Source organism: Xenopus laevis, chromosome 6L, assembly GCF_017654675.1.
Source record: "Xenopus laevis strain J_2021 chromosome 6L, Xenopus_laevis_v10.1, whole genome shotgun sequence".
Lineage (NCBI taxonomy): Eukaryota > Metazoa > Chordata > Amphibia > Anura > Pipidae > Xenopus > Xenopus laevis.
In genome coordinates, this window is record NC_054381.1 from 128704305 (window position 1) to 128728838 (window position 24534).

A 24534-nucleotide genomic window follows, 5' to 3' on the forward strand; every position below is an offset into this window, starting at 1 on the left:
ATAAATTGACACTTCTTCACCATACTACAGTGAGTGCTGATCCTCTTAGTTGGGGTCAAGTACAAGGTACTATTTTATTACTACAGAGAAAAATGAAATAATATTTAAATATCTGGATTATTTGCTTAGAATGGAGTCTATGGGAGACATTCTGCAATTCAGAGATTTCTGGATAATGGGTTTTCAGATAATGGATCCCATACCTGTATATATAAAATAACAAAAAATAACCTAACAAAAGTATAAGCAGTGCAAACACTTAAGAACTGCTTGTTAGTTTTTTCCCCTGGAGAAAGATCACTATGATGTGATCGAAACGTTGGAATTTCTTTTGCTTGTCTATTAAAATCAGTTACTCTGAGCCTCTTGAGTGCTTTTATTCTGTTATTTTGTACACATTTTACCTGCACCTAGACATGCTGTGTTTTTGTCTTGTGTATATACACACATTTATTTATTTAGTGTATGTGTATATACATTTTTTTTGTTTGTTTGTTTTTTTTAAACCTTAAAAAGTACTGAACTGTTACAGATATACGTACATGCGCAGTGTATAGCCAGAAGACTGGTGAGATTTGTACTTCAAAACTGGTTCAGAAATGTATTTATATACACACTCCTCCCGTTAGTGACACACAAACATCCCATTAGCCAGTGCAAAGGCAACATAAACAGTAGTAGGAGGGGGAGGCAGGAAGTGATGCACCTAGTATCTTGCCCCTAGGCACCACGCTGCAATAACAAATTAAAGGCCACGCCAGAGCTCTTCTGCCTTCTCTTTCTCCTTATGTTAGTCTAATAACATTATCACAAAGGGAATAAATGGTTAGAGCGAAGAAGCATGAAAGGTACTCAAGCTGCACGACCTCCTAGGAAATATTTAGCCCACTTCCCCTCTATGTACAAATATCAAGGCACTGCAATCCTCACACCGTGTAAGGAATGTACATTCTCTGACAGAGCCTTCACAGATTTCATGACAGTCACTGAAGAGAATGATCAAACTTTTTAAGTCGGAGCAGTCAAACTGGTTTCTCAGGTTTTTTATCAAAAGGGAAACTCGCTGAGTATCTGCTATGCGGAGCTCCACCTCTGTATTTGTCAAGAAAAACAAGCACTATCACACCAGAAGTGCCTCTACTCTCTGGGGATAGTCACTGGTTTTGGCAATACTACAGTTTTAACACTCCTTTAATCTTTGTTCCTTTATACGTTCTATACTGTATGTTCCTTGCTGCACTGCATGCACTCTGCTAATGAACCTCCTATTCTTACCACCGTATCTGCAAGAGCCACTGACCTGAAGATAGATAAGCACAGTGTGTTTCTAGGTACTGCCCCAGTTCCATTATTATTATTAGCATTTAGCCCGGAATATATTCCACAGAGCGCATGTCAATCACAAGAGCTGATGATCTACAACATGAACATAGTTGCCAGTTTCATTTGTAGACTCCGTGGCCTTCAGTGGTTTGTGGGCTTTATTAAGCCCACCAGGGAATTTATATGAAGCCCTAGGCCTTATATACATATTTCTAAAAAAAAATTTATGCAATTAAGGGTGCCAAATATGAAATAAAAGATGTCTCACTCCATATTGCTTAATGCCAGTAACCTTTCACCCATGGATCTCTGGCTGCAGTGAGCTGTAGTTCAGCAACTGTTGGAGAGCCACAGACTGAATGTTTCCACTTTATATTAGGGTGACTACAAAAAAGACCATCTCCCAGCAATCCTAGCAAGAGATAGTGGTAGTTCTACAACATTTAAAGCATCCCAGGTTCCCCCTTCCTGCTTTATGGGGAAAAAAACGCACACGCATATTCTGCTTTTTGTTTTCTGTGCGGTGGGAGAGCTGCTCATTAGTCCCATTAAGTGTAAGCAGTGAATACGAAATGCATGGAACAAGTAAGGAAAGTTGCAGTAAGTAGCAATAATAAGGGGGGTAGTAACAATAGGAGACATTTATGAGAAGAGCAGCACTAGGAGCCGGAGAGAGAAAAAAATCATTATCTATGTAGATACAATGTGCTTACTCAGCAGCCTGACACAAAGTCAGCAAGTAAGTGCTTTGTAGCTTTCTCGTTACCTCCAGATCCGGCGTGGGGCGAGCTTTGTGTTACACTCAACCAAAGTCCGTGTTGGGGTTCATGTCTGGTGGAGAGGGAAAGTCAGTCTTCAGCAAGTGTGAGCGGAGCAATAGGAAGTGGTGACAATGTGATCAGCTGCTGCTGCTGGAGTCAAGGCTTCCGTCTCATGTCCAAAACCTTCTGCTCCACCTTCTCTCACTCCCTGACAGCCGTCCAATTGCCTTCCAGCTTGCTCTTTGTTTACTATGCAAAAAGATCACTCGCTGTAGTTTGGCCCAAAAGGCTGCAGCATTTTTTCTCTTACTTATGATTTCCTCTGGTGGGGAGGCACACTCCACTGACAGGAGATTATGCAACTAATCCTTCAATGCCGTCTCCTCTCATTAACCCATTAGGAAAGGATCACCGTGCAGCTGCAGCCAGGAGGCCTGCCACCCAACTGTGACAGAGCAAAGGCACCGTGCTACTAAGCTCCTACTGACCATTATAATGCAGAAACTGCCGTCAGAACAGGCAGCAGCAAAGCAGCAGCACAAAACACAGCGTTTAAAAAAAAAAAAAAAAAAAAAAAAAGTTGTTAAAGGGGTGTTCTACCTTTAGGTAAACTTTTAGTATGTTGGACAATGGCAAATTCTAAGCAAATTCTCAGTTGGTGTTCGTTATTTATTTTTTTAGATATTTTTTTTTAATTATTTGCCTTTAATTATTTGACTGTTTATTGCTTTCAGATGGGGGGTCACTGACACCATCTAATAAACAAATGCTCTGTAAATGTACAAATTAATTATTACTACTCTTTATTACTCATCTTTCTATTCAGGCTCTCTCCTATTCATCTCCCAGTGTCAGATTCAAATGAATGCATGGTTGCTAGGGTAATTTGGATCCTAGAAACAAGATTGCTGCAATTACAAACTAAATAAAAAGCTAAATAACTCAAAAAACACAAATATTAAAAAATGAAAACCAATTGAAAATGGTCTCAGAATATCACTCTCTACAGACTACACCATACTAAAAGTTAACTCAAAGGTGAACAACCCCCCTAAGGGAGATTATTTGCATTATAAAGAAAAAGGATTCCTTTGTACAAATCTATTTTGTCAAACTGCAAAAAGTATTCAGCGACCCATCCACCAGTGGGAAAATGAATGGGCACTTTGTACATTAAAAAAATAAAACTTCCTATGAAAAAGTTCCTATATTTGCCCCCCAAAAATACACCACCTTTAAAAAAATAGTATATGTTAGCTGAAACATATTTTAGTGTGAATAGCAAGTGTTTGCCCCACTTATCACTTTAATTTCCTCACTTGAAGGCAGTGCTGCACACAGTCAATAGATTCAGCAATACTCACAAGATACCAGCAGGTGGCATAACATGGAGAATGGGCTGCTGAATATATATATATGGGGGCGTGACTAGCCAAAACTGGCTAATGGAAATATACAGTTATAGCTGAAGTTCGGACAACAACAATGTCTTCTCATAGCCTACACAGAGAGGTACCATTATACTTTGTTGCACACAGTGCTTAGTACAGAGAATAACAGTGCTGGTCAAGGACTTGATGGGGCTCATTTATAAACAATGGGCAAATTGGCACCTGGGCAGTAACCCAAAGCAACCAATCAGTGATTAGCTTTCAGGCAGCTGTAGGGTGACCACTAAAAGCAATCACCGGATTGGTTGCTATAGGTTACTGCCCGGGAGCAAATTTTCCCAGTGTTTATAAATGTGCACTCAATTTCACTAAAAAATGAGCAATTACACTGTATAAATAAAACAGAGCACACATTTAGAGGTAGTATCAACTTTTAGTTTAGGTCCATTGATAACATTTTAAAGGCGAACTGCCCCCTCTTTAGCACAAATTCATAAATACTTTTTGCCTACTGTTTTGATTAGGAAATATGCATGATTTCTGTTATCTTCTGCACTAAACGAGGAGACGTCTGAAACTGAAAGTAAAGTCACATTCTGCTTCCTGGTTTTTGCGAGCACAAGTAAAAGAAGCGCTTCACCCAGAGAAAAATGAAGCCTGCCAGTGTGCCAACACTACATTATACTAAAAGTTAACTCAAAGGTGAACAATCCATTCTTAGAGGGGTGGTTCACTTTTAAGTTGTCTTTTAGTACATTACCGAATGGCCAATTCTAAGCAACTTTTCAATTAGTCTTCATTATTTGTTTTTTTTTTATCGTTTTTGTATTATTTGCCTTTTCTTCTGACTCTTTCCAGCTTAAAAATGGGGTTCACTCTTATTCAAATATACACATGGTTGCTAGGGTAATTTGGACGCCAACAACCAGATTGCTGAAAATGCAAACTGCAGAGCTGCTGAATAAAAAGCAGTATAACTCAAAAGCCACAAACAATAAAAAGAATTAAGACCAATTGCAGATTGTCTCAGAATATGTCTCTACATTATACTAAAAGTTAAAGGGATACTGTCATGGGAAAATATGTTTTTTTCGAAACGCATCAGTTAGTAGTGCTGCGCCAGCTGAATTATTAACTAAAAACATTTTTTTTATATTTAATTTTGAAATCTGACATGGGGCTAGACATATTGACAGTTTCCCAGCTGCCCCCAGTCATGTGACTTGTGCTCTGATAAAATTAAATTACTCTTTACTGCTGTAGTGCAAATTGGAGTGATATCACCCCCCTCCCTTTCCCTCCCAGGAGCCTAACAACAGAACAGTGGGAAGGTAACCAGATAGCAGCTCCCTAACACAAGATAACAGCTGCCTGGTAGATATAAGAACAGCACTCAATAGTAAAAGCCAAGTCCCACTGAGACTGATTCAGTAACATTAAGTAGGAGAAATAACAGCCTGCCAGAAAGTAGTTCCATCCTTAGGTGCAGGCACAAGTCACATGACTGGGGACAGCTGGGAAACTGACAATAAACTGATGTGTTTTGAGAAAAACATGTTTTTCCATGACAGTATCCCATTAACTCAACGGTGAACAACCCCTTTAACACGTAACATTGTTCCGAGCTCAGCTCTCCAAACAGCAGACAGAAGGCTGCCAGTTGTATACCTACTTGATAGCAACTGCAAGCAATGGCAGAAAATATACATAGATAGAAATTTAGATACAAATGAAAGGAGGATATACTGCACAAATGAGACCTGCCGTCATACCAAGGCGCATTTTATACAGAGGCCATAACAACTTCCCATACTGTGGGGAAGGCCGGCCTGCTTGGTTGAGGGACGCAGCATAGATTGGGAATTTGGGAACGATTTGGGGAGAATGTTTATTCGCTCTTCTAAATACACCACATGCAGTCAAGCAGGGTGGGATTGTGAATAAAAATGTATTTGCTGCCTATACATAAGAGAATCATAAGATTGAGTTTATGGTCATTTCAGCCATATACGTTTGTACAGTACACAGTGAAACGAAACAACGTTCCTTTAGGACCATGGTGCTACACACAACATAGAAGTACTGGACAACAGACAAAAAGTGCAAGTGCAAAAATATGCAACTCCTGCAAGACAGGACAGCACAGTGCAAGGACAGGACAAGACAGTGCACACTCAGCAGATGTTATATGTTAAGTAGTAAGTAGTGTGATATGATAGTAGTAAGAACATGATAAAGAAAGTGCAGATGTGCTCATAGAGAACAATTGTATCCAATGGCTATTTAGTTATACAATGGCGTACAGTGGCTGTGTAACGTTGTGGTATATAGTAAGCTCACATGGAGTGTGTGTGTGAGAGAGATCTGTCCGGTCCCTGAGTATTCAGGAGCCTTATGGCTTGTGGGAAGAAACTGTTACACAGTCTGGTAGTGAGGGCCCTAATGCTTCGGTACCTTTTTCCAGATGGCAGGAGTGTGAACAGTGAGTGTGAGGGGTGTGTTGGATCAGCCACAATGCTGGTGGATTTATGGATGCAGCGAGTGGTGTAAATGTCCGTGGTGGAAGGAAGAGAGACACTTATGATCTTCTCCGCTGTCTTCACTATCCTCTGTAGGGTCTTGCGTTCCATGATAGTGCAGTTCCCAGCACAGACAGTGATACAGCTGCTCAGGATGCTCTCAATAGTCCCTCTGTAGAAGGTTTCGAGTATGGATGGTGGGAGATGGGATTTCTTCAGCTTGCGCAGGAAGTAGAGGTACTGTTGGGCTTTCTTGGCTAAGTAGCTGGTGTTGTGGGACCAGGTGAAGTTCTCCGCCAGGTGGACACCAAGGAATTTGGTGCTTTTGACAATCTCCACATTAAAGCCGTCGATGTACAGTGGCAGGTGGTCACTCCTAGTATTCCTAAAGTCAATAACCATCTCCTTTGTTTTGTCTACATTGAGAGACAGGTTGTTGGCTCTGCACCACTCTGTTAACCGCTGCACCTCCTCTCTGTATGGTGACTCGTCATTATTGCTCATGAGACCCACCACGGTTGTGTCATCAGCAAACTTAATGATGTGATTTGTGCTGTGCATGGCTGCTAGTCATGTGTCAGCATACATTCTTGGGACTATGGCTGATACATCAATGTTTCTCTATAACTAACTTTTTTGGAGCCAATGGCATCTGTGAGGAAAGGCTGAGCCTCTAGAATGGAGAGCTGAGCTAAAAAAAGTCAAACAACGACTGCCCTAAGGCCAGTGACACCCCCTTCCCTGTGACGGATAGTTACTTTGAATAGAATGCAAACTAATAGCTGCCCAACAATAAAAAGCACTGACTCGAAAGTTGAAACCTGTGTATAATGGAAGGGTTCCACATAACTGCATGAATACAGAAGTGTTTACATAAGCACTTTCTTCTGATACCTACCTGAAAGGATGGAGACTTCGCTAGATAAACTGTTTGCTTAACAGACAAAAAGACTGCATTCCAGGATTCCAGGAAAGTGGAGACAAAGGATTGCACAACACCTACATGCCAGTCAGTACAGCCATATCACCATCAACTAATGAGCAGAAAGGAAAGATGCAACTGTGAGGGGCTTTTTATCAGTGAGGGTGAGAGGAAAAAGGGGTCCCTTTTGGCATGGTCGATAGCATCACTAGGGGTAGCACAATGACATTAGCCCCTACACCTGCTATACCGGATCAGCAGAGAGATACACTTTGTACCACTCACTACATTTCCCCCAGCAACACAATACTTTCTGCATTCAACAGGAAAATAGGTTAAAAAGATTCATAAAAAAGAGAGATGCGGGGAGGAAGGGTGCCAGTGCACAAGAATGCCATAGATGAGCATCGGAAGCAATTATGTCTCATAATACTTCCTGTCAACTTGCTAAATCTGGCTGAAAACCTACGTTGTGGGACAAGGAATGTCTGGTGAGAACTCTTCTCTGCTCTCTTCGTTTTCCGAAGTTTCCTCGTGAGGCAACTTCGGGCGAGTTCGGAAAACGAAGTTCTCCGAGTGCCATCCCGAGTCTAATCTCCCTGATCCTCCACGTGTGTCTCTGCCCTAAAGGTCTACTGGTAGATCCTGATCCACCTTTTGGCCACCCTTGGTATAGAGAGAGCAGTAAGAGCAAGTAAATGAAGGGGGAATTTCACTGCATACATTTAGGTTTTTCATAAAAACGGTAAAGATATTATCTGTTGTTTTGAAAATTTATGACGATCCCTAAGAGCCTCCCAAAAGAAGCCCAGACCACTTTGAGCATGTGCATGGTCTTGGTCTTGCAAAGATGGTTTAACAACGTTACAAAATGATGAGCCCCTGTGGCCAAGTTTGAAAGCAAAAATCATTTGTTTTATTAGGCTTGTGGTGCAGTAGGTTCATGTTTCTGTTTAGTATACAAAATACAGCATTTCAAGCATTATTCTATTTTAGAATTTAGTTACCCTTTAATATACATTGCAAAAGTGTTGTAAAGGTGGCCATATACGTAGAGATCTGCTCGTTTGGCGATTTTCTCCCCAATATGCCCACATTGAGGTGGGTGATATTGGGCTGATCCAATCATGGGCTCTAGGGCCCACGATTGGATCATAATGCAGGCAATAAGGGAGGTCAGATCACGGGACTGCATCAACAAACATCCGACAGGATTTTTAACCCTGCCTGAGACACCTGCCCGACTTTTGGCCAGATAGCGATCGGAGGGCCCCGCACACGTCTGTCGGTAGTTTTTTGTTGGCAGCTTTTATTGGACCGTGTATGGTCAGCTTTAGATCAGTCTGAGCAATTGTACATTCCTTTGTTTTGAGGGTTTACATTTCCTTTAAATCTGTTTCTAGCCAGCAGTGCTGTGATTGAAACTGGCAGAAATTCTGCTTTTATTGTGTAACAAGTGAAAGAGAAACAGTCACATGGATATTGGTAAATATACTGTGTTGCATACTCCTTACCAGCAATGGACTGTCTGTGCCATGCTCCACCTACTTATGGATGCCACTGGAAAGCCATGCCTTCCCCATTTGAAGGAGAAACTGGCAAGACCCAAAATCACAATTCCTCATCTCAATAGGCACCATAGCTGCTGATTGGGGAGAAGAGAGGGACAGCTCAACTCAGCAGCCTAATGAAATCACTAGATCTGCACCCACAGAAGCTGAGAAAGGTACTCTTGTGAGTAAAGTGCCGTTTTTCTCAGCCAATATCACTTTCACTTTGATGTGGCTTGTAGCCAACATAACAGCACAAGGAAGTGATGCATTGCTAGCAACTAGATAAAAACTAAAAACATGAAGCAAAGCAAGAGCAGAGTCCAGAGGTCACATATTCCAACCTTGACTGCACATTACTGATTTATCAGTATTATCGTCCCATGATGCACTCTGTAACGAGTAGGAATGGGAGATTCTGCTAGCAGAAACATATAGGATGAGGATAAAGCCAGAGAAAAGCTTTTAGCAGCCAATCAAAGACAAGAGGAAGCGTGCAAACAGCAGGGACATGTGATACCATCATTTCACAGATATCCCTCTTATTCACTCTCATAATGACTAATAAATTACAGCTAATTACTGACATAGCTATTATGAAACCCACTTATTCAGAGATAATGTTACTCGCCGCTAGGATGCCTATCCCTCTTATCTCCGCAGGCCATCTTCCAAACAAGCTCTGTTAAGCCAGTGGATTCATTGTGGGTTTAACTAATGCGCTTAAAGAATAAATTAGCTGGTCCTTTAGCTAAATCTTAATTAATCTGCCACTCTTTGTCACTAGTTCATGCACAGGAATAATAATACCTGCTTCCCCACAATGCCACACTAGGAGTTTAGCTTTTCCAACTTATTTTCAATAACATTTACATTGAATATATGAATGAATGAATTTATATCTGAGGTATGGATTGAATATCATAAACAGGCCCAAGATGGGCAAGATTCCCAATTAATGCATTGATAAAAATCTATTTTTTGTACATATGTTGTTGGCAAATCCCAAAACCAAATAAAGTTTCATCCATTCATCAAAAGTTATGTATTTATTTTTTTGTACGGCATTATATTAGGCTAGGGACAGACAATGTTTAGTAATGGGGATTCTCCTCAGGCAGAGAATGCCCTGCTTCTTATCTCCTTGCCTTTCAACTACAGGCAAAATGTTTCTGTGCCAAAATACACCGCATCTGCCTGCACCCAAGCAGAAACAACGCTTTTGGGTGCAGGCAGACCAGGAACAGAAGAGCAGCGGGACAGCGGATGCTCGGCCTGGGTTTCTCCATCGTCTGGCCCTGGCCTTATTGTAGTTTGGCCCCCCAAGCACTTGCTTTACTGAATAACCTAAAAAAAAAAACAGTTGCACAGCACTGACCTACAGAATAGAGGGGAAGGAACCATTTAACACTGGAATTACAAAGTAAAGCAACATCTGATTAAGCAAGGGGCTTCTGTTAAACTTTGTACATAAAGAAAGGAAACCAAAGAGAAACAGATGAACATGAAAATATATGCACTAACAGTGTGACACTCAGTGTTAAACTGAAACACTCATCTCATGATCTCCGTTTAACAAAAAGCTTAGAAAGTACTTACATTTTTTGGTGTTACTGTTCCTTTAACTGTGACAGTTTGGCACCTCAGGCTACTGTTGTATCCCTTTATCAGTCAATGGCCCACAAGAATGTCAACAAAACCAGGAGTGCCAAGCGATCAGGTGGCTGCTGGTGCTCACTGCCAGATGTCTGGTGCACAAAGCAAATATCCAGGATAACCTCCAACAATTTAAATCCAATTGCATTAATTCCCACTATGATGTACAGGGGCAGCATATCATCACTGGCCTGACAGGTAGACGTGTTCCATTTAGTAACCATAGAAAAGATCCTTTTATCCAGTTCAGGCATGGACAACGGAAAATACTTTACATGGGACTCAACTACAATTTCCAGTATCCCGTGGGCCCTTAAGACTTGCAGTACAACTTCAGGAGGGCTGCTAGTTTCCCATGACTGACCTAGCTGCAGCCCAGCAAAAGGTGTTTTAGGGTCAGTCCTCACGAGCAGAGCCTGGCGACTAATCCCTCTTCTTCTGGGCGACAATCTCCCCAAACTGCCTTTGCGTGTCTTCCTGCGAAAAGTCGCCTGTACTAAAGCACACGCGGCACTTCGTTTACCGAAGTCGGCCGAAGTTTCCTCGTGAGGCAACTTAAGGCGACTTCGAAAAACAAAGCGCAGTGTTTGCATTAGTGCAGGCGACTTTTCATTATAGCGGACGGGAAGACACGAGATGATCCACATTACAGAACAACTGAACATCCCATCACTGTTTTAATCAAGTGAACGAGCAGACTCATTGCAGCAGACATTATTTCAGTGGATAAAACACTGTAGCTGCCATTATCCTAAAGGTGGCCATAGACGTAGAGAGACATGGTCATCGATAAACGAGCGTATCTCTACGTCGCCAAACGAGCGGATCGCTCCCCGATATGCCCACATTAAAGTGGGTGATATTGGGCTGATCGATCGTGGGCGCTAGGGCCCAACAATCGGATCAGAATGTATCCGATATGGGCGGTTGGATCGCGGGACCGCATAGATGCATAGATGCGGCTGCAATCCAATGGGATTTTTTAACCGGCCCCGATGGATTGCACAACACACCAGCCAAGACTCGGTCTGTCTGCATATTTTATTGGAACGTGTATAGGGGCCTTTCGGGTGATCGGCTTATAACCCTAACTGAAATGTTGGTGGTGATGTTTCAAATGGGTACAGGCTAGGTGCTCCCAACAATCCCTGGTACAGAGTCAGACACAACACAGCTCCTGAATTTTTAAGCTCAATTTCTTCAACATGCATCTGAGAAAATGGTTTAATAATGACACGTTAATGGTTAAATGACTTCTTCCTGGGTGCATTACAGAGCCACTTTACTACGCTGATGCAATGCCTAATATGTACTCTGACATCATCTGATACAGGTATAATATCTGTTATCCGGATAGCAGTTATTCAAAGAGCTCCGAATTACAGGAAGGCCATCTCCCATAGACTCCATTTTATTCAAATAATTCAACATGGGCAGATAAACTGCCGAGGGCCAAACAAGTGGATCAGCCCGATATGGCCCTACATGTAACATGTTGGTGACCATACATAGCTGATCCAATCGCTTGGCCCTCGGGCCATCAGTGGGATCATAACGAAGGTCAATGCAGGCCATCTTGAGAGAACTACATCAACAAACCTAAGTGGTCCTCACCCTAGTAGGATTTTGTTGGGGAGGAGCATTGGCGAAAGGTGGCAACCCTAACAAGAGCGCAAGAACAAATACTCTCCTAGAGGAATTTCTCCAGGTTTAGGGTGGCACTCTACCACTATAAAGATGCAGAGCAGACATGGTGGCATCTCACTGGCTATATCACCTTGTCCATACTAATATGTCACATAGGTAATTTCTTTATGTCACATAGGTGATTTCTTTGCGTATAGCGAATTTTTCCCACTACAATTCTTTGCTCTCAATAAGATGCTGCTAACTGCACAAACCACTAAATCTGGGCTGAAGTTTTTGTAGCTACAAGCCATTTTAGAAGGCAAATAGTCTCTTCCTGAGCAGGTTCTAGCAGAACGGCAGGCTAGGGCTAAGTGCAAGAACAAAGTTTATTTGTGAATCTTCCGATTTAATCATTGAATCATGGGGGGGGGGGGGTGAGGCTTGATCTGTGCATAAAAAATGAAAAGGTGCATCAGAATTGTATATTCTGCGCAGTTCAAAGGGTTGTTCGTCTTTATATGATAGCTTAAAGAAATGTGTTCATGTACCTTTTCTGGTTATTTTATTTGGGTTTTAAATTATTAGCAATACATTTCTGATGATTTCCAGAAGTGGCGTAAATACCCCACACCAGGCCACCCGGCCAATAAATCTTTGGAGAGCCCCAGTACACATCTGCAATAAGACCCCCCCCTGTAGCCTGGCTCCCCACCAGTTCGCACCACCCGCTTGCTCGCTTTTAGGTAGGACAGCAGCTAGGGAGCTAGAAGAAATAGACCCAGCAGTCTGGGACCCCCACAACTGTGGGATCTGCTTCCTCTATAGTTAAGCCACTGATTTCCAGCCTGCAACTAAAAATGGCATCTGGTTGTCGGGTCCAGGGCACCATCAGAAACCGGGAATCCCAGTACTAATAAGTTAGCAGGGCCTTCCCTCAGGGTGTCTGGGTTTATAGACACTTGCCCATCTGGGCAATTGGGCTGTTGGCTGTGCCAAGTAAAGCAGGGCCCAATGCCCCCTCCCCAATCATTCCAGGTCTGTCAAACCCTGTCTGCTCCATCAAAGAATCACCCCGTATAGTTAAGGTGGCCACAGACATTACAATTTCCAGGAAAGATCGTTCGTTTCAATACACACGTGTAGAGCTGAATCATTAGCTATACAGACAGAAACAACAGAATTCTACCTGTATCTGACGATTCAGCATTAACAATGGCCTTCAAAGGCACCCAATTAAAATTTTATGGCTAGCACGATTGACGAGCTGACTGATATACAAGTCTTCTGCTGATATTGGTTGGCTTGTCTCCCACCATACACGCACCAAATATTATACGAAAATTAGTTTCATACAAACTAATGCCCACCTTTACACTGACCGAAGCAACCAGAAGACCAATTGACTGTTTTAATTTTATTGTTAGTTATAATTTATTGCTTTATTTTCCTACTTACCATCTGTTCTCCAAGTCTGGAATTCCAACCTTCCAAACTGCTGCCTGGTTGCTACGGTAAATAAGCCCTAGCAATTAAGCCCACAGTAAAAGTTATTCAACAAAACCATACAGAACAGGGCGGCTATACCAGAACGACTCTATATAAATATTCAATTAAACAAATGTATCTACATTTGCTTATCTGTGTGGGTAGAACAATCAGTGGTTTTTGTAAAGGAAACCCTTAAAACTGGAAATGAATTGTATTTTGCAGGGCTTGTGATGAAATTGTAATCATTCTATTTTGTAGCATATTTAGGAAAAACTATTTAATGTTGGCGTATCCATGCAAGGAGATAAAATTGTTACACGTATATTTTACTAAATACCCACTGGCTTTCTTAAGTCAAACACTAAAGCTGCATTCTTCTATAGGGTTTAAGAACTGATGTTGCTGTTTTGGAACAGTTGCGCCTTGTAAGGCAACTCAGAATGCCGTCACTTACACACAAACAAGTCTCTCTTGTCACAAAAATGTTTGCTTACATATAGAAGATTTTCCATAACTTGCCGTGCATATAACGGCCTCCCCCACACTATTCATACCCTTTACATGTAACCAAAAATGTGAAGCAATGGAAAGAAAATGATTGTGACTATTCTTGTTTCCTTTAAAATATTTAAAAATATATTAAAATCAAGTTTAAAAACTAGCAGGTTGCAGTCTATATTTTCACTGTGATCAATGAACTTACTACACCCCATAATTTCCCCTTTAGTATCTCTCAATGCTGCTATATTCTATTTACACCATCCATCATTCAGCTCAGTATTTATAACTATGTTTAAGCTGTGCTCCCACATATAGTTTTTTATTTTCCTTTTAAATAAGAATCTGTGCATAGCATGCAATGGGTTTAGTTGCACTTTAAGTCAAAGTGATCCACATTACACAAAAGACCAAGCTATCTAGATAACAGACTCCATATCTATTTTTCTATAAAATCTCTCTCTGGGGCAGAACTACATTTTATCAAATTTCCCAGAGCAAAATCTTTGCAAGTAATGTTGGGCCTGCCATGTGCTCGTTGTTACAAAATAATCATTTTTAAAGGCGCTAGTTATGCTTGGAGTAATGGGAATCCCTGTGCAGTGACTTATTCCACTTTTATTGCAAAATGTCGCTAAAACGACAAGCTGCTCCTTCGAGAGACAATTTATATAAATATTTGTATCAATAGAAGACATTTTAAAAAAATATAAATTGTAGTAGTTATTTTGCAAGAATGTAATATTGCTGGGGAAGACACATTTTCTCTTGTTTCTTTTGCTTGCAGTTGTACACACAGGGTTTTCTATAAGGCTGCTATAAGTTATCAAGGCCAGAGGACTGGGACCATAAATAAAATAAAAGGGATTGAAAGTTTTAATATTAATGTTATTTAATGCCATTCAGACAGCCTTATAACAGAATACTGGGGGCTAGAAGCAGGGTCACCATTTAATAATCAGGTAGGGTGACCCAAAACCAATTGGTAACATTGCCTCTGCAGGCTTTTGTGCCACCTTTGGCAGATGGGTACAGTGAAATGCAGTCTATGCAAGTCCTAACTGGGTAGGTGAAGTGAAGGGTAACCCTCTCTCAATTTTGTTGGCAGATTTTGCAGCAAGGGCCATATTTTTATATAGGCACTGATGGGCCACCGACTATCAAATCCCTATATAGAAAATATAGCCCTGCAAACATCTCTATGCCATATTTAAAGGAGAAGGAAAGGTTAAACTTAAGTAAGCGTTATCAGAAAGGTCTATATAAATACACCAATGCTGGCCATAGACGCAAAGATCTGATCGTACGAATTGAGGATTCGTATGATTTTCGGACCGTGTGTGGAGAGTCCCGACATTTTTCGTCCGGCGGAGATCGGTCGTTTGGTCGATCGGACAGGTTAGAAAATTTCTGTCGGCTGCCGATAATATCTCTGCGTGTATTGCCGATCGTACGATTTTCAGTGGGAGACTGTCACTAGCTTTGGTTGGACATAGATATCGTACGATTGCTGTCAGGGGCAGAACATTGCTGATCTGTTCTTTTACTAATCTGACTGGTAAGTCTTTGATCTGAATGGTTAGTGGTGGGTCGGGAGATGGGAAAGTCCGATCGTACGATGATTCGTACGATCGGATCTTTGCATCTATGGCCAGCTTAATGCTGCTCTGAGTCAAAAGAAATACATTTCTTTCCTTCTATTGTGTACACATGGGCTTCTGCATCAGACTTCCTGTTTTCAGCATAAACCTCCAAGGCTAGGGCTTGAGCATGCTCAGTTTGCTCCTCCCTGCTGTAGTCTGAGCCCAGAGCTATAAGTGAGCAGGGAGAGATGTCACAACAAGCTAATATGGCAGGTGCTATCCTAAACGACCAGAACTTCTGGAGCTGTTTACTCTGGTATGCCAGCATAGGAGCAGTTCTCTCTGAAAGTGTTCTTCTGCCATTCCCCTTAACAGCCATTTAACATTATGTCATTTTTTTTAATCCCCTTCAATTAGCTTCATTTTCCCATCCTCACTCGCTTAGAGGAGCCCGTGTAACAGCCTAAAGTTTGGGTTTTGCAAATGTGACAACCACTAAAGGTGAAATGAGGTAATTAGCACCAGGGACTTTACAAAACATTGTTTATCACTTGACAAATTAAAGGGTGTCCACATTTTTGTACATGGCTCAATTACTATTTCTTTATTCTTATGTTTTAAAAGTTGTGAGATAAAGTATAACTGTGCATTAACATTTCCATATATGTTGTTAAAACACTGATCCCTGCAGTAGTTGTTCCTACTTATTAATTATAAAATTAACTACATTTGTTAGCATGAGGTCCACACTTTTGCATTCAGTTGTCCATAACAAATTATTTTGCCTTTAAAGGGGTTGTTTCACCTTTGAATTAAATTTTAGTATGATTGAAAGAGTGGTATTCTGTGATTTTTGAGTTATTAAGCTTTTTATTAAGGAGCTCTCCAGTTTCAGAAACCTGGTAGCAAGGGTCAAAATTACCTTAGCAACCATGCACTGATTTGAATAAGCGACTGGAATATGAATAGGAGAGGCCTGAATAGAAATATGACTAATAAAAGTAGCAATAACAATAAATGTGTAGCCTTAAAGCGCATTTGGTTTTTAGAAAGGATCAGTGACCCCCATTTGAAAGCTGAAAAGAGACAGAAAAAGGAGGAAAATAATTTCAAAACTATAAAACAGAAAAAATAAAAGTCAATTGAAGGGTTGCTTAGAATTAGCCATTCTATAACATTCTATAACATACTAAAAGTTAACTCAAAGGTGAACCACCCCTTTAAGGTGTAAGGTTCCCTGAACAAGGACAGACAAGTAGGCTGCACATATTTTAGATGATGTTAAAGGTGGAAAAAGAATGTTACAGAACACATAAAGTGAAAAACAAGGACACAGAAGAAAACTGAGAATTAGAAGAGCTGAAGTTATAGGCAAGAATAAAGCCTGAGGACATGCACTATCAGAAGGAGGCCAAAGAAAAATCAAGGTGTCAGAAGAGGGCTGGAAACACATTGGCAGAAGCAGGTACAGGGCTTAGAACAGGATACAGGAACAAGGATGCAAGAACAGGATTCAGGAACAAGGATAACCATAGCACACCCTGGAGCTACTCACACTCAACTGATGAAGATGATACGTTTGGCCAAGAAGTATATAGTTAAAATATCTCACGTTACCTGTGTAATATGTATAGTATCTCCATTGTTCTCCACAGGCGGTTTTAAATGGGCACTATGGACTGCTAAATAAAATGCACCCTCCAACCACATCCATTTAATAAAACACGTTTTACAGAAGTAGGTAGGAATGTGTGCTTGTGCATATTCATTAATGCTGTATCTCTATGTTTCCCCCCTACCTGGATACTTTTTCTTCCTATCTGGTCGCAAAGTATTTTAATAGGACACTGCATCTTGTGCACATGTTTAAAGGAGAACTAAACCCTAAAAATGAATATAGCTAAAAATGCCATATTTTATATACTGAACTTATTCCACCAGCCTAAAGTTTCAGCTTGTCAATAGCAGCAATGATCCAGGACTTCAAACTTGTCACAGGGGTCACCATCTTGGAAAGTGTCTGTGACACTCACATGCTCAGTGGGCTCTGAGCAGCTGTTGAGAAGCTAAGCTTAGGGGTTGTCACAAATTATCCAGCAGAAAATGAGGTTTGTCTGTAATATAAGATGATGCTACAGGGCTGTTTATTAAATTCTGATGCTAGTTGCACTAGTTTCTGTGCTGTCATGTAGTAATTATCTGTATTAATTACCAATCAGCCTTATATTGTGACATTTCTATTCTATGTGTACTGTATATTGTTGGTTGGTTCCATAAGCTCAGTAAGTGACAGCAGCACAGAGCATGTGCAGTGAATCAGCAGAAAAGAAGATGGGGAGCTACTGGGGCATCTTTGGGGGCACAGATATTCCCTGATAAAGGGCTGTGGTTGCCTTGGGCTGATACAGAAGCCAAAAACATAATGTACAACATTTCTAGCTACCTCTTTAGTTAAGCTTTAGTTCTCCATTAAGTGATGTCAGAATAAGTGCTGTTTCTAAATTCAAACATGGAGTGAGCTCTCGATTAATAGTTTTCATTGTTTGATGGTATATACCATATTGTGCTCTCTCTGGCAAGGTATAATAAAAACTACAGATGCCCACTAGTCAGTTGGCAAAATTACATAAAAATCTGTCAGAATCCGAGTTTGGCTTCGATTTGGAATATAAGGAAATATGTCCAATAACAGCCAGGCAGAATGTCCAAACTAACAGACTAACTCCAGAGCTAAAATAATTAAGTAATCCCAATGAGCTACATTAAGGGGCAGATTTATTAAGGGTATTTTTTATGGTCTAAACCAGGTTTTTTATGGTCTAAACCATAAATTCAACTAGGGAATTATCCAAACTTGATTTGAGTTTTGTTTTTTTAAAATTTGATTTTGATTTTCAAGATTTATCATGCTCTGGCCCTTTAAGAATCAAATTTGACTACTCGCCAGTAAAACCTGCCAAATTACTGTTTAAGTCAATGGGAGAGGTTCAGGAATCAATTCGGAGATGTTTGCAGCCTTCCTGACATCTGAGTATTTTTTGGAGAAAAAAACTCAGAGTTTGATTGAATCTGAAATCAAAGTTTTCTGGTCTGAGTTTAAAAAATGTGATTTTATTAATACATTTCCCCATGTCAAATTTCAAATTAAATCAGGGATTTTAAAAAACTCATTTGTCACCAGATGCACTCACTGGAAAATGGCTGCACATATTCCAAAATGAATAATGGATTTATTCATAGATTAAGGCAGAGGTCCCCAACCTTTTTCACCCGTGAGCAACATTCAGATGTAAAAAGAGTTGGGGAGCAGCACAAACATGAAAAATGTTCCTGGGTGGTGCCAAATAAGGGCTGTGATTGGCTATTGGTAGCCCCTATGTGGACTGGCAGCCTACAGGAGGCTCTGGTTGGCAGTACATCTGGTTCTTATGCAACCACAACTTGTGCCCAAGCCAGGAATTCAAAAATAAGCACCTGCTTTGAGGCAACTGAAAGCAACATCCAAGGAGTTGGGGAGCAAAATGTTGCTCACGAGCTACTGGTTGGGGATCACTGGATTAAGGTCACTTAAAGGACCAGTAACATCAATTTTTTCCTTTAAAAATCGTTAGTATATAACGAAAAAAAAAACAAATAAAAACAAATTAAACTTTTAAATCGCTAAGTCTTTTTTAAGAAATAACTTACAGAAACTCCGCTTGCTCTCCTCTTCAGAAAAGGCGAACCGGTGATCCATTGTGTGGTGCTCGATTTTTCCTCCCTGCCTCCCTTATAGGAGTTAGCCAGGGAGGAGAAATCAAGCTGAGTTATTTCTTAAAAAGACTTAGCAACTTAAAAGTTTAATTTGTCTTTGTGTTTTTTTTTCGCTCTATACTAACGAATTTTTTTAAAAAAAAAAAAATTGATGTTACTGGTCCTAGGGTATTTTCCAGCAAATATATTGTAAAAAAACCAAAAAAAAACAAAGTTTAGACAACTCACAGATTTTCTCAAAGTTAATACCAACAATATCTACTGCTCCCATATTAAAAAATAAATAAAGAAATTAAAAAAAATGACCCCTCCTCTATCCATAACTATGTCCAATCATAATCCTGGAAGGTAATTATTTATACATAATACAGTGCAATGGCACACACAACATCAACCTAGGACAAATCTTTCTTCCTGTGCAAAATAATTTATATTATTTTAAACTTTGGGTTTCACAACCTAACCAGCCTGTTAAAAGGGTTTTTCACCATCCAACACTTTTTTCAGTTCAGTTGGTTTCAGACAGTTCACCAGAAATAAAGACTCTTTACGATTACTTTCTATTTTCTACGCGTGACCTTTTTTCTAATACCGAAGCGTAACATTTAATTTTCCACCTTCAAAGGGCAGAGACACACACTGCTATTTCAGGAGATTAGTCTTTTTCGGGCGACTAATCTCCCTGAACTGCCTTCCCGTTGGCTAGACTGAAAAGTCACCTCACGAGAAAACTTCGGGCGACTTCGGAAAGCCGAAGCGATCCAAGTGTCATCCCGCCGGCGATTAAGATTCTAGCCGGCGGGAAGGCTTTTCAGCGAGATTAGTCGCCCGAAGAAGCGATTTGTTTGTCCCTGCTGAGAAGAATCCTTGAGTTTCATTAAAGGCAGCTGTTAGAATTGAAAGATTTGATAGAATTGATGGAGAGAGGTTTTTAAAGCAATCTTAAGACATTATTGGGGGAATGTAATAAAAGTCGGTAACGGAAAAAATATTCGCAATGCGAAAAGTTATGCCTCTGTACAAACAAATTTGCCTTTGTGCGAATTAAATATATCTTTTGCGAACCCGGAAACGGTTTAGCGACCACTTCCGACAGTTGAAGAAGGTTTGCGAATTTTATAGTTTGCGCCAGTGCAATGTAATAAAACTTCTTACTGAAAAAGTTGTTATGTTTGCTTCAAAAGATTACGACACCTTCAAGCACTTCTTAAAAGTGTGCAATGCGCAATTAAAATTCGCAATGTAATAACAGTTTAAGGAAGAGTATTACGTTGCGAAATTAGACTTTTTATTCTTATTTGTGCAAATTGTTTTGCTCTTTGTGACTTTTATTACATTCCCCTAAAAGAATTAACAGTCAAAGCTATACTGTATAAAAGATAACAAGGGGAATGCATATTATTTGCACATAGATTGGACATGGAAGTGAAGAGGGAAATGTAAAATAGTTTTTCCCCACTGTTTGTCACGCAGTACACAAACCTATATACCCCCCCCCCTCTTGTTCAACATGAGTTCAATGAATAGGGATTGTGCTGAATGTTCTTGATGCCTATAATTTAATCACAAAAAGTTTTTTCTTGTTACTTCTTGAGCTAAATAGGGCAAACAGGGAGACAAAAGCTCCACCATGTTTGATCCTTGCAAGGCAAATATTTATATTTCTATTGCACACAAAATCTATGGCCTCCTCCTTATCTATAAGCCAAAACACTCACACAAGGGTTGGGGCAGACGGGCAGATTCGGGGAAATTTAGTCGCCTGGTGACTAATCGCCTCTTCTGCGGGGCGACAATCTCCCAGAACTGCCTTCCGTCTGCCTTCTGCCTGCTTGAATGAAGAATTGCCTGCGCTAATGCAGTTGCGGTGGTTCGATTTCCGAAGTCGCCCGAAGTTGCATCACGCGGAAACTTCGGAAATCAAAGTGCCGGGAGTGCATTAGCACAGGTGATTCTTCATTCAAGCAGGCAGTACGGGGAGATTGTCGCCCCGTTGAAAAGCGATTAGTCCCCAGGTGACTAAATCTCACCGAATCTGCCCGTCTGCCCCAACCCCAAAGGTGAAGGGAGATAGTGTTTGATATAGAGCAGAACATTTCTAATTAAACTAACTAAACTAATTAATGGTAAGATAGGTTTTGAAAGCCAAAAAAATCTTCCATAAGAAAAGTAACTGAAATTGTATGCATTTTTTAACCCTTTAAGTGCCAGCAGAATTTCACATTTTGGTTACGCGAAATGCCAGCCGTTTTTAAGCATTTTGTGCTCTCTCACTTTAGGGGCATTTTCTGAGGGGAAACCTATAGTTTACCTAGGAAAACTATACATTGTTTTTTTCGGTAGAAACTGAGCTTTCTAAATCTGCCTGAGTTTTCATGTATTTCCACCTGTGCAAAAAAATTTATAGTGCTAAATAACAAAAAAAAATGAAAAATTACCATTTTTCATTGTATATCAATTTATACCAGAAAAATATTTCATTTTACAGATGAAAATCCAACTGATTTGGAAAGCCTTATGTCTCTCGAACGTGCCAATACCAGATATGTATAGTTTTAGGGAGATTTAGGATTTCTGTACAGCAAAAACTCCCGGCAGTATATTACTGAATTTTGAAAGCACTAAGGCAGAAAACGGCATGCTTTAGATTCCAAGGCAAAAAATCCTGAAACCATAGGTTTACCCCAGAAAACCATACATTTTTGAAAAGTACACATTCTGCCGATTACAAAATGGGTAACTATGTCTCTCTACTCCCAACTACCAAACAGAAAAGCTTGTCTGAACATAGCGGTTTTTCAAAATAAAATTCAAAATTTTGAAAAATCATTTCAAAGGTTTTATTTTGCTGCTCCGCATATCCCAAACTATATTACGTACCAAGAAAAAGCACCTGAAATATGATTGCCAGGGGTCCACTGAACAGTTTGATATCCATTATGCATAGGTTTACCAAAGTATCTGGCATTTAGAGACACAAATATGAAGTTAGCGCATCCAAATTGTTCAGGACTTTACTTCAGCTACTGAGAAATCAACACATTGACTGCATTTTTTGTGGGGTAAAAACACAGAAATATATGTTTACCCCCCAAACCCATATATTTTTGGAAAGAACACATTCTACAGAATCTAAAATGGGTACCCATGCCTTTCTGCTCCAAACTACTGAGTCGCAAGGCTTTCCCAAAATTGTCGGTTTTGGTGAAATATCTGAAAATTGCCTCAAAACTTCAACTTCCCAGCACCATATCACCCATGTATCATTACGTACTAAGAAAAAGCACCCTAAATATGATTGCCAGGGTTCCTCTGAACATTTTGGTGGCCATTGTTCATAAGTTTACCAAAGTATCTGGCATTTAGAGGCCCCAAAATGAAGTTAGCGCATACAAACAGTCCCGTGAGTAACTTCATCTAATGAGAAATCAACACATTGACTGCATTTTTGTGGGGTAAAAACACAGAAATATATGTTTACCCCCCAAAACCCATATATTTTTGGAAAGTACACATTCTACAGAATCTAAAATGGGTACCCATGCCTTTCTGCTCCAAACTACTGAGTCGCAAGGCCTTCCCACAATTGTCGGTTTTGGTGAAATATCTGAAAATTGCCTCAAAGCTTCAACTTCTCAGCACCATATCACCCATGTATCATTACGTACTAAGAAAAAGCACCCTAAATATGATTGCCAGGGTTCCTCTGAACATTTTGGTGGCCATTGTTCATAAGTTTACCAAAGTATCTGGCATTTAGAGGCCCCAAAATGAAGTTAGCGCATACAAACAGTCCCGTGGGTAACTTCAGCTAATGAAAAATCAACACATTGACTGCATTTTTGTGGGGTAAAAACACAGAAATATATGTTTACCCCCCAAAACCCATATATTTTTGGAAAGTTCACATTCTACAGAATCTAAAATGGGTACCCATGCCTTTCTGTTCCAAACTACTGAGTCGCAAGGCTTTCCCACAATTGTCGGTTTTGGTGAAATATCTGAAAATTGCCTCAAAGCTTCAACTTCTCAGCACCATATCACCCATGTATCGTTACGCACCAAGAAAAAACACCCTAAATATGATTGCCAGGGTTCCTCCAAACAGTTTGGTGGCCATTGTTCATAGGTTTACCAAAGTATCTGGCAGTTAGAGGCCTCAAAATGAAGTTAGCGCATACAAATAGTCCTGTGGGTAACTTCATCTAATGAAAAATCAACACATTGACTGCATTTTTGTGGGGTAAAAACACAGAAATATATGTTTACCCCCCAAACCCATATATTTTTGGAAAGTACACATTCTACCGAATCTAAAATGGGTACCCATGCCTTTCTGCTCCAAACTACTGAGTCGCAAGGCTTTCCCACAATTGTCGGTTTTGGTGAAATATCTGAAAATTTCCTCAAAGCTTCAACTTCTCAGCACCATATCACCCATGTATCGTTACGCACCAAAAAAAAACACCCTAAATATGATTGCCAGGGGTCCTCCAAACAGTTTGGTGCCCACTGTGCATAGGTTTACCAAAGTATATGGCAGTTAGAGGCCCCAAAATGAAGTTAGCGCATACAAATAGTCCTGTGGGTAACTTCAGCTAATGAAAAATCAACACATTGACTGCATTTTTGTGGGGTAAAAACACAGAAATATATGTTTACCCCCCAAACCCATATATTTTTGGAAAGTACACATTCTACCGAATCTAAAATGGGTACCCATGCCTTTCTGCTCCAAACTACTGAGTCGCAAGGCTTTCCCACAATTGTCGGTTTTGGTGAAATATCTGAAAATTGCCTCAAAGCTTCAACTTCTCAGCACCATATCACCCATGTATCGTTACGCACCAAAAAAAAAACACCCTAAATATGATTGCCAGGGGTCCTCCAAACAGTTTGGTGCCCACTGTGCATAGGTTTACCAAAGTATATGGCAGTTAGAGGCCCCAATATGAAGTTAGCGCATACAAATAGTCCTGTGGGTAACTTCAGCTAATGAAAAATCAACACATTGACTGCATTTTTGTGGGGTAAAAACACAGAAATATATGTTTACCCCCCAAACCCATATATTTTTGGAAAGTACACATTCTACCGAATCTAAAATGGGTACCCATGCCTTTCTGCTCCAAACTACTGAGTCGCAAGGCTTTCCCACAATTGTCGGTTTTGGTGAAATATCTGAAAATTGCCTCAAAGCTTCAACTTCTCAGCACCATATCACCCATGTATCGTTACGCACCAAAAAAAAACACCCTAAATATGATTGCCAGGGGTCCTCCAAACAGTTTGGTGCCCACTGTGCATAGGTTTACCAAAGTATATGGCAGTTAGAGGCCCCAAAATGAAGTTAGCGCATACAAATAGTCCTGTGGGTAACTTCAGCTAATGAAAAATCAACACATTGACTGCATTTTTGTGGGGTAAAAACACAGAAATATATGTTTACCCCCCAAACCCA

The 24534-nt window shown here is 40.3% G+C and overlaps 1 protein-coding gene across 5 annotated transcripts in view; it reads right to left on the minus strand.

Annotated features, from left to right (window-relative positions):
- Positions 1–24534, minus strand: part of ncoa2.L (nuclear receptor coactivator 2 L homeolog) — a 150245-nt gene that overhangs the window by 51383 nt on the left and 74328 nt on the right. Inside the window, exon 1 of one of the 5 annotated variants that reach the window (XM_018266175.2) lies at positions 2090–2466. The gene's annotated coding sequence lies outside the window, so the exon portion shown is untranslated. 5 annotated transcript variants of the gene reach the window in all.